The sequence below is a fragment of the Pongo pygmaeus genome, chromosome 9 (genome assembly GCF_028885625.2).
Source record: "Pongo pygmaeus isolate AG05252 chromosome 9, NHGRI_mPonPyg2-v2.0_pri, whole genome shotgun sequence".
In the NCBI taxonomy this organism is placed as follows: domain Eukaryota; kingdom Metazoa; phylum Chordata; class Mammalia; order Primates; family Hominidae; genus Pongo; species Pongo pygmaeus.
The window spans coordinates 9196421-9207308 of NC_072382.2; the positions used below are offsets into that span (position 1 = coordinate 9196421).

At 49.3% G+C, this 10888-nt stretch overlaps 1 long non-coding RNA gene across 1 annotated transcript; it reads left to right on the top strand.

Moving 5' to 3' along the window:
• The first annotated feature begins 1514 nt into the window (after positions 1-1514).
• LOC129008429 (uncharacterized) lies at positions 1515-4441 on the top strand. The gene is made up of 2 exons (XR_010127687.1): positions 1515-2769; positions 3039-4441. It is a non-coding gene; the product is annotated as an uncharacterized LOC129008429 (long non-coding RNA).
• The last annotated feature ends 6447 nt before the right edge of the window (positions 4442-10888 follow it).

Genomic DNA, 10888 nt, shown 5'->3' on the forward strand with positions numbered 1-10888 from the left:
TGGACACCTGGAGAGGGCCATGGACATGGCTCTTAGGGCAGAAGGATGGCTTCTGAGCTGGGAGAAGCCCTGGCTTCCGGAAGCGTTGTCTGGCTGCTCTGGGCAAGATGGCAGAGCTGGGAGATGCAGCAGAGGGGAGGGCACTGAGGCCCAGTGCCATAGCCCAGGCCAGAGGTCATGGGGCCTGGATTGGGAGTTGGGGGGGTGGCCATGGGACAAGAGAAAGGAAAGGCTGTGAAAGAGTGGACTGAAGCTGCCTGTGCCTGCAATGCAGGCCCCCTCCCTCCTGTCTCTTAGTGCCCTGGCCCTTCCAGACTCCTGGTCTCTGCTGTCTTTGGCCCGTCTTCTGGGAATGCTCCTCTACAGCTCTTCAGAAGGCAGATTCATCGTCACCCTGACCACAGGGCACTCCTTGCACAGGACCCCTCTGGCCACTGTATCCAAAGTCACCACTTATCACCACCCCATCAGTAGTCTCTGTCCCAAGGCAGCCTATATTTTCTCAGATGACTGTGTGTTTGTTAACAGGGCTCCCTCGCTCCTCTGAGGATCAAAGGGGACAAAGGGGATTCCAGAGTTTCCAGTCTGGTTGGCAGGGAGGCCTCAGGCTCACTCCCAATACAGACATGAGAGAGAGGCAGGTCTTTGCCAACTCCACTGAGGGAGGGTCCCTCTCACCCTGGACAAAGGGCAAGGACATCATAGGGATGCCATTTTGCATTCCCAGCTGCTCCTGCTGTTCAGGAAGGCCTAACAGGAGGTGGGGTGGAGCCTGGAGCCCAGAGTAGGGAAAGGAAGGCCGTGCAAGGGGAAGGAGCTGTCAAGGTCTTCCCAGCTCCTCTTTCCCCTTGAAGTCACTTTTTCCCCTTAGAAGCTTCTAGAGATAGACATATAAAATACTCCCCCTGAGAAAACAGTGGACCCGGATCATTTCTGGAGAGCAGAAGTGCTGAACCCACAATATTTAGGTGCCCCTGGCCTTCTTCCACCCCTGCTGCCCTTACTCTGGGGGAGGCACGTCAGTGATGAGCTGATCTGACTCGAGTACTGCTGTGACGGAGGAGGCTGTTACTCCTCCTCTTTGCCCTCCCAGAAGCAGGGACCCTGGGGCGTCTGGGACCTGCCAGGCACGGGGGATGGCTCTGGTATTTCATGGCAGCTCAATGCCCCACATGCCTGAAATTCTGATGCGTCCACTCCACTGGCCTTCTGTGGCTGTCCCCGTGACCTGGAGGCTGTCCTTGGCCTCTTCAAGCCTGCAGCCCCCACAAGCGGAACTCAGCCCAGCAGGGCCTAGAAGAATGTGGAGCTGGGGACTGAGTGCTGGGAAAGGAATCTGGGTGGAAATTTCCGTGACTCTTCTGCTCAAGCAAAGACTGCAGCTGAGGCCCAAGATGTCAACAGAGACCAGGCCCCAGGTCACAAAAGGTCACTTTTCCTCTTTCTGGGCTCTTTATCACCTACTGCCCCACCCTGAGCCAAGGCCATAAACCTCACGCAGTCCAGCCTCCTCTGTTCCTGCCCTCCTCACCCCCGCCCCCACTGTTTGTGGCAGCAAGATCCCTACTTTCCCTACTTGCGCTGACCTCCCTCCACTGCTCCCCACGGTCACGGCCACTCTTCTGGCAGTGGGAGCCCCCCAACTTCAGGAGCCAGGTCAAGACCCCTTGAACATGAACAGTCAGTCCATGCTGCAGATTCCTGAGGCCTTCCCTGCCCAGTGACGTCACCAGCACGCCTGGGACTGTGCCCTTCATTTGGTGACTCAGCTGTTGTTTTTATTTTTTATTTTTGTTTATTTTCTTCTCATTGTTCAAACACATCTCAGCTCTTGTTATCCTGAGCTATGGTGTGTGGCTTTTATTGCTGTTTGTCATTGTCATCTGTCTTGAAAACAGAGTTCATGTCTTCTTATAGTTCTGCCTCAGCTCAGGACGGCTCTGCACATGACTTAGGCAGCATCCGCCCACACAGTCAGTCCCATGCAGCCTTGGGCTGGTGCTAGGGGCTCTAAGAGGCTCACCCCAGTCCCAGCTGGTGGTCCCTGTGGATTCCCCAGCCAGATCAGGCAGAAGTGTTTGTGGTTTGCCCTCCCTCTCTGCCCCCAGCCAGAATTCCAACCTGGCCAGTTCTAAAAGCTGAACTGTGAGGACTCAGCCCTGCCTGGAGCAGCCTTCCCTGGAGCCTGGCTGACTGCACCCACCAGCCGTCAGCTCTGGCCTAGAAATTTGGGGGTCCTGGAGACAGCAGGTCCTGCTGCCTCCCTGTCTTCCATTCAGCCTAAATGTCCACCTCCTTGGGGGCCTGCCTTCAGCTCACCTGCAGACCATAGAAGTCTCCCTGCTGTGCACCCATCCCCTGTGCTTTGGCACTCCCCACTCCGCCCCAGGGTGTTCTGCAACATCGGTAGCATGACAGAGGGCTTCTTAGAGAGAGGGCGCCCCTGCTACCAGCATCCACAGGCTCAGTCTGAGCCTGGTTCCTGTTTGTGGTGCCCCTTTCTCAGGCCTGTGGGGATGTCAGGAGCTTAGGACAGCGCCTGGCTCAAGAGATGTGGCTACCTTCCCTCCTGCTTTCGGTACTCAGCGCAGGCAGGGTTCAGTGCAGCAAGTAACAGCTATGGGTTACTGGATTGCCTGCAACCATTGGCGACTGAGAGATCCCTGCAGCCCTCCCAGACCCCCGATCTGACTGGAGCCAGGCCCACGTGGGGAAAGGGTTAAACATTGGCAGTGACTTCATCCGTGCATTGGAGCAGGCGGAGGCAGAGTAAGTAAAAAAATCAGGACAGAGGTTGGGTGGAATTTTCCAGCGTTCATAAACAGGACCAGTCAGGGTTGCTAATGGAGGTCACCATGGAAACGGTCACATGTGCCTGCCTCCTGGTTATTCCACCCTGGTCAGGAGGATGATGCAAGCTCCGAGCCTCTTCATTGGCTGCCACCTTTCTCTCGCCACCGAAATCTGGTGGGAGATTGGCCGAGGACAGTTGCTGGGCTGGAGCTAGCCTTTCCCTTTTTCCCCCATCCCTCCCACAGGAACCTGCTGGAAGCTGTTGTTCTGAACCAGAGAAGGATGAAAATAGCTGCCAAAGATGTTGCCATAGCAACTGCTTTCCTTCCTGACCTCCTTGGAAGTTAGTAGTTGACTTTGTAGTTGAAGTACTTTTCTGAAGGCAGAAGAGGCTGTCAGCCATTTTACACTGACCTAACTTTCTTCTCTTGAAGGTGAACTCCCTCATTTTCCAGAGTAGTCAAGGAATTTCTGTGCCTCTACCCATGGCTTTGGTTACCAACCCACCCCTGGGGGCCTTGGTTTCTTTCTGTGAAATGGAATATTCATTCCAGCACTCACTACCTTCTAGGCTGGAGTAAGGCTCCAACTTTGCAAATGCTGTTAGTAAACTGTAGAGCTCCGTGCACTTCGACGTGTCTTTACTTGACCAACACTGACACTCCCTTGGGCTAATGGCTCTATAAATTGGAGGATGGGGGCAGCTGATTTGTTCAACAAGCCCAGAGCTTTGGAGTTTGATTCCTGTTCTGTCACCAAAAGCCCCTGGGACCTTCAGCAGGTCACGCAGGCCCCCAGGGACTCATTTTCTCCTGTAAAAGGACACCTCTCTAGTTACCTCAAGAGGCCCCTTCCAGCTCTGACATTCCATGACCCTAAGTTAAAGGCCAGCCTGCTTTCCATAATAAATCTGTGGAACTTACCATCCACATAGGAAGTGAAAATGCAGCTGTGCTGCATTGAGTCCTTTCTACATGGCAGGCACTGCGGCACATGCAGTCACTGAATTTTCACAGAAGATAACTGTCATGATTACAGCACCTACCCAATTTGATGAGGAAATGGAGGCCCAGAGAAGTTAAATAAACTTGCCCAAGGTTGCACAGCCAGTAAATAGCAATGTCAAGACTTAAAGCCTGGTGGTCCAGCAGCTAGTCCACACAGCTGTCTTTCTAGATACTGACTAGAATGACAAAAACAACATGGGTCAGTTCATAGCAGGTAAAACGTTGAGTGGAGCAAACCCTGGACGAGGCACCAGCAGCCCTGGGTTCTACCCTAGGCTGTGCCATTAAGTGGCACCCTGTTACCTCCAGTAAGTCACTCTTCCTCTCTTTGTCTCAGCTCTCCCATCTGTAAAAATAAGAAGTTAACTGGCTGGGCATGGTGGCTCACGCCTGTAATCCCAACACTTTGGGAGGCCGAGGTGGGCAGATCACCTGAGGTCAGGAGTTCAAAACCAGCCTGGCCAACATGGCGAAACCCTGTCTCTACTCAAAACACAAAAATTAGCCGGGCGTGGTGGCATACACCCATAACCCCAGCTACTTGGGAGGCTGAAGCAAGAGAATCGCTTGAACCCGGGAGGCAGAGGTTGCAGTGAGCCAAGATCGTGCCATTGCACTCCAGCCTGGGCGACAGAGTGAGACTCCATCTCAAAAACAACAAAACAAAACAAAAAATAAAAATAAATAAATAAGAGGTTAACCCAGATCTCTGAGGGCCTTTCTACACTAAACTCTCTCAGTCTTTGAGAGAAAGCAGCCCAGAGAAGACAGGTGCCAGCTTGCCCCAGTCACACAGTGAACAAGCACAGCCTCACCGGCTACCCACTAGCTTTGATCTCAACCTTTGAAACAAACAAGGTTTGAGAAGGGTTGTTTGAACCTAGGGCCCATGAACCAGAAACAGTCCGTGGGAGTGTCGGCTGTGACTTTTCCAGAAAACTAATTGCATCCCATTTTAAGAGGGTCCTTTATTCAGAGATTAAGCCTGTGAAAGGAAAATAAATCTTGGAATCCCAAAATCACTAAGCCAAGGGAAAAGTCAAGCTGGAAACTATGTCAGGCAAACCTGCTTCCGATTTTATCCCTAAATAAGATAGCTACAAAGATAAAAAAAAAAAAAAAAAAAAAAAAAAAAAAAAGCTGCATGCCTCCCTCATGTTGCCCACAAGGAATTTCCTTGTGGACAAAGGACAGACAATTTGCCCACAAGGAAATTCCTTGTGGACAAAGGACAGACAGAACTCAAAGTCATCCCTCCGAGGCTCACGTGAGACTAATGCGTATCGGACTGCTTCCCCTGATCTCTGATTTCACTAAACCAGACTAAAGCAAAAGTGACTACTCCTCTGCCCTCCTCTCAAATGTAAATTGCGTATTAGGTGAAAGGCTAATCAGAAACTCAAAAGAAAAGAGTGCAACTCTTTGTCTCTTATCTACTTCCTGAGGCTGTGTCATGGGTGTGTCCTTAACCTTGGCAAAATAAACTTTCTCTCTTTTTTGTTTTTTGAGACGGAGTCTTGCACTGTCACCCCGGCTGGAGTGCAGTGGCACGATCTCGCCTCACTGCAACCTCCATCTCACCGGTTCAAGCGATTCTCCTGCCTTAGTCTCCCAAGTAGCTGGGATTACAGGCGCCTGCCATCATGCCCAGCTAATTTTTTGTATTTTTAGTAGAGACGGGATTTCACTATGTTGGGCAGGCTGGTCTCAAACTCCTGACCTCGGCTGGGCGCGGTGGCTCACACCTGTAATCCCAGCACTTTGGGAGGCCGAGGCGGGCGGATCACAAGGTCGGGAGATCGAGACCATCCTGGCTAACACGTGAAACCCCATCTCTACTAAAAATACAAAGAAAATTAGCCGGGCGCAGTGGCGGGTGCCTGTAGTCCCAGCTAGTTGGGAGGCTGAGGCAGGAGAATGGCGTAAACCCGGGAGGCGGAGCTTGCAGTGAGCCAAGATAGCGCCATTGCACTCCAGCCTGGGCGACAGAGCAAGACTCCGTCTCAAAAAAACAAACAAACAAACAAAAAAACAATCAAACTCCTGACCTCAAGATCCCGCTGCCTCGGCCTCTCAAAGTGCTGGGATTACAGGTGTGAGCCACCGCGCCCGGCCGGCAAAATAAACCTTCTAAATTGGTTGAGACCTGTCTCAGATATTTTGGGTTCACAAGCCCTTCTTGTATCTTTGATGTTATAAAGACTTTTTTCTTATGAAATGGCAGTGACAGTGCAGGGTAATTTTGTTATAATTTTGTATTTGGGAAAAGTTGGCTCACCATTTGTCAGTATTTCCAATACTTAAAGATGTTTTGTTATGGAAAATTTCAAACATAAAAAAGTAAAGGCCAGGCGTGGTGGCTCACATCTGTAATCCCAGCACTTTGGGAGGACGAAGCAGTCGAATTACCAGGTCAGAAGTTCGAGCCAACCTGGTCAACATGGTGAAACCCCATCTCTACTAAAAATGCAAAAATCAGCCAGGCATAGTGGTGCATATCTGTAGTCCCAGCTACTCAGGAGGCTGAGGCAGGAGAATCGCTTGAACCAGGAGTCGGAGCTTGCAGTGAGCCAAGATCACACCACTGCACTCCAGCCTGGGCTACAGAGCAAGACTCCGTCTCAAAAAAATTATCAAAAAATAAAATAAAAAGTAAAAAGAATAGTTTAGGGCCGAGCGCGGTGGCTCACGCCTGTAATCCCAGAACTTTGGGAGGCTGAGGCGGGTGGATCACCTGAGGTCAGGAGTTCAAGACCAGCCTGACCAACATGGAGAAACCCCGTCTCTACTAAAAATACAAAATTAGTCAGGCGTGGTGGTGCATGCCTGTAATCCCAGCTACTCAGGAGGCTGAGGTAGGAGAATCGCTTGAACCCGGGAGGCAGAGGGTGCGGTGAGCCGAGATCGTGCCATTGCACTCCAAGCCTGGGCAACAAGAGCAAAACTCTGTCTCAAAAAGAGAGAGAGAAAAAAAGAGTAGTTTAATGAATCCCCATGTTATTCATATCCAGCTCCAACAGTTACTAACTCCTGCCACTTCCCTTCCATCTAAACTCCCAATCCCTTGAAGGGGATCAGAATATCTCAGCCCCAACAAATGCTACTTAGGTATAAGGATAATTCTGAACTGAGGCATTTGAGATCAGACGGATGTAGAGAGAAGCCTTTCTGGAGCTTTCCTTATCTGACTACAAGCAAAAACTCCTAGAAATGAGGACTGCCATAAATATCCTCTTCCAGGGAAGGTTTATGGCCATGAAGACAGAAAGTCAGGCCAGGCACGGTGGCTCACGCCTGTAGTCTCAGCACTTTGGGAGGCCGAGGTGCACGGATCACGAGGCCGGGAGATCAAGACCGTCTTGGCTAACACAGTGAAACCCCGTCTCTACTAAACACACACACACACACACACACACACGCACGCACAAAATTAGCCGGGCGCGGTGGCGGGCGCCTGTAGTCCCAGCTACTCGGGAGGCTGAGGCAGGAGAATGGCGTGAACCCGGGAGGCGGAGCTTGCAGTGAGCAGAGATCACGCCACTGCACTCCAGCCTGGGCGAGAGAGCAAGACTCCGTCTCAAAAAAAGAAAAAAAAAGGACAGTTGGCACTGAGACGAAACTGCACAAACAAATCTGACTAAATTCAGAGTCATCTTCCACTAGTTTTCCCCATATATTTACCATCCCACGGTTTTGTAGCCCCCAGAAGCTTAAAACCCTTTTCCCTTTGCCTCGTCACATCTTCACGATGTACTGCTATCTTGAAAATGATATGTGAGCTCTCAGGCCAGGCAATAAGAGGGTGGAAGAAAGTGTTTCTTCTTTCTTTGTAACCCCCATTACCTGGAGTATTTTGAAACAAACCGTAACTATTTTTATTATTTTTTCTTTTTTTGAGAAGGAGTTTCGCTCTGTTGCCTAGGCTGGAGCGCAGTGGCGCGATCTCAGCTCACTGCAAGCTCCGCCTCCCGGGTTCACGCCATTCTCCTGCCCCAGCCTCACGAGTAGCTGGGACTACAGGCGCCCACCACCACACCCGGCTAATTTTTTTTCTTTTTTTTTTTTAGTAGAGACTGGGGTTTCACCGTGTTAGCCAGGATGGTCTCGATCCCCTGACCTGGTGATCCACCCGCCTTGGCCTCCCAAAGTGCCGGCATTGCAGGCGTCAGCCACTGCGGCTGGCCTATTTTTATTATTTTTTCAATTTGCAAAACATTTTTTATATAATCAAAACCCTATTAGCATTTTCACACCTAAAAAAATTAACCAGGGAGCCTCTCTGAACCTACTCTGGTTCAAGGACTGCCTGAAAACAAAACAAAACAAAACAAAAAGAAAACTGTTTTTTTAGTATTAATCTTCAAATACAGTTTGCCTCAATATTTTTTGAGAGTTGGTTTGTTCAATCAGGACCTAAGTGGAATCTGCACATTTCCTTGGATTTCTATGTCTCTTAAGACTCTAGCATACTCTATAGGTTTAATCTGCCCACCTTTTTTCCCCCTGAAATTCATTTGCTGAAGAATCTGGGTGGTTTGCCTTTGGAATTTTCCACATTCTGGATTTTGCCCATCATATCCCTGTGGTGTGGTATGATATAGTCTTCTGTTCCCTCTGCATTTCCTATAAACAAGTGATTAGATCTAGAGACTTGATCCAACCTGGGTTTCCCTTTCTTTTTTTTTTTTTTTTGAGACAGGGTCTTGGTCTATCACCCAGGCTGGAGTGTAGTAGCACAATCATGGCTCACTGCAGCCTCAGCCTTCCAGGGTGAAGCGATCCTCCCACTTACCACAGCCTCTCAAATAGTTGGGACTACAGGCGCATGCCACTACCAAGCCTGGCTAATTTTTTTTTGTATTTTGTGTAGAAATGGGGTTTTACAATGTTGCCCAGGCTCCTTTCTTTTTTTTTTTTTTTTTTTTTGAGATGGAGTTTTGCTCTTGTTGCCCAGGCTGGAGTGCCATGGTGCGATCTCAGCTCACCACAACTTCTGCCTCCTGCGTTCAAGCGATTTTCCTGCCTCAGCCTCCCAAGTAGCTAGGATTACAGGCATGTACCACCACACCCAGCTAAGTTTTGTATTTTTAGTAGAGACAGGTTTTCTCCATGTTGGTCAGGCTGGTCTGGAACTCCTGACCTCAGGTGATCCACCTGCCTCAGCCTCCCAAAGTGCTGGGATTACAGGCTTTTTTTTTTTTTATTTTTTTTTTTTGAGACGGAGTCTTGCTCTTCCACCTAGGCTGAGTGCAGTGGTACGATTTCAGCTCACTGCAACCTCCGCCTCCTGGGTTCAAGCGGTTCTCCTGCCTCAGCCTCCTGAGCAGCTGGGATTACAGGCAGGTGCCACCACGCCCAGCTAATTTTTGCATTTTTAGTGGAGATGGGGTTTCACCATCTTGGCCAGGATACAGGCCTTTTTAAAAAAAAAAAAAAAAAAAAAGCATATTTTATAGATGATGTTGAAGTCATTCAATTAAAAAAAAATGTAAACCAGAAAGCCAGGAGCCACACTTCTCTGATGGGAATTCAGTACATCCATTCCTCTTTGGTTTTAGCCGTTGCCCCTGGTTCTGGCCAGAGCCCCCACAAAGCTCTTCTGTAGCCTTGCAGAGCCGCCCTCGCTGAGTCATTCCTTGGCATCCCACTCTCTGCTGATGCTGCTAATTTGGAAGCTCAGTGAACAATGCCCTTAGTTAGGAAAGCTGCAGTCTGTTCTCATCAGCCACCACATCCCTATATGGAGACCTGCATGAGAAATTCCTTAGATATTAACTGCCAGCAAAAAGTTTCCTTTCTCTGAGGAACTGGGATGCTTTTTCCCTAGAGACAAGAAGAATCATGCAACTACCTTTGTTCCTCTTCCTTTCTCTTTGGCTCACAGAAGCTCAAAGCAGTAACTGAGGCACAACTCTGGCAGTCATACAGGACTCCGGCCCTTTTCTTTGGTCTTATCTTTTAGGTATGCATGAATTTTCTCTGCTTGATTCTTATTTTATTTTATATTTATTTATTTATTTATTTATTTATTTATGTATGTATTTATTTTTGAGACAGTCTTGCTCTGTTGCCCAGGAGGGAGTGCGGTGGTGCAATCTCAGCTCACTGCAAGCTCTGCCTCCCGGGTTCACGCTATTCTCCTGCCTCAGCCTCCCAAGTAGCTGGGACTACAGGCACCCGCCACCACGCTCGGCTAATTTTTTGAATTTTTAATAGAGACGGGGTTTCACCGTGTTAGCCAGGATGGTCTCAAACTCCTGACCTTGTGATTCACCTGCCTCGGCCTCCCGAAGTGCTGGGATTACAGGTGTGAGCCACTGCACCCGGCTTATTTCTATTTTTATTATTATTATTTTTTGAGACAGAGTCTCACACTGTCGCCCAGGCTAGAGTGCAGTGGCACGATCTCTGCTCACTGCAACCTCCGCCTCCTGGGTTTAAGCAATTCTCCTGCCTCAGCCTCCCGAGTAGCTGCGATTACAGGTGCATGCCACCTCGCCTGGCTAATTTTTGTATTTTTAGTAGAGATGGGGTTTTGCCACGTTGGCCAGGCTGTTCTTGAACTCCTGACCTCAAGTGATCCGCCCACTTCGGTCTCCCAAAGTGTTGGGATTACAGGTGTGAGCCACCGTGCTTGATTTTTACCTATCTCAATCTCATTGTATGTTGACAAGCTGACTCCAATTCTTTGTGTAAATGATTGATATAAAGAGTTAAAGGGAGACTGGGTGTGGTGGCTCACTCCTGTAATCTCAGCACTTTGGGAGGCTGAGGCGGGCAGATCACCTGAGGTCAGGAGTTCGAGACCAGCCTGACAAACATGGAGAAACCCCGACTCTACTAAAAATACAAAATTAGCCGGGCATGGTGGTACATGCCTGTAATCCCAACCACTCAGGAGGCTGAGACAGGAGAATTGCTTGAACCCAGGAGGCAGAGGTTTCAGTGAGCCAAGATGGCGCCACTGTACTCCAGCCTGGGTGACAGATTGAGACTCCACCTCAAAACAAAAAACAAACAAACAAAAACCAAAAACAAACACAAAAAAGAAAAGAAAAATTAAAAATATATATACTAGTAGCAGAGAA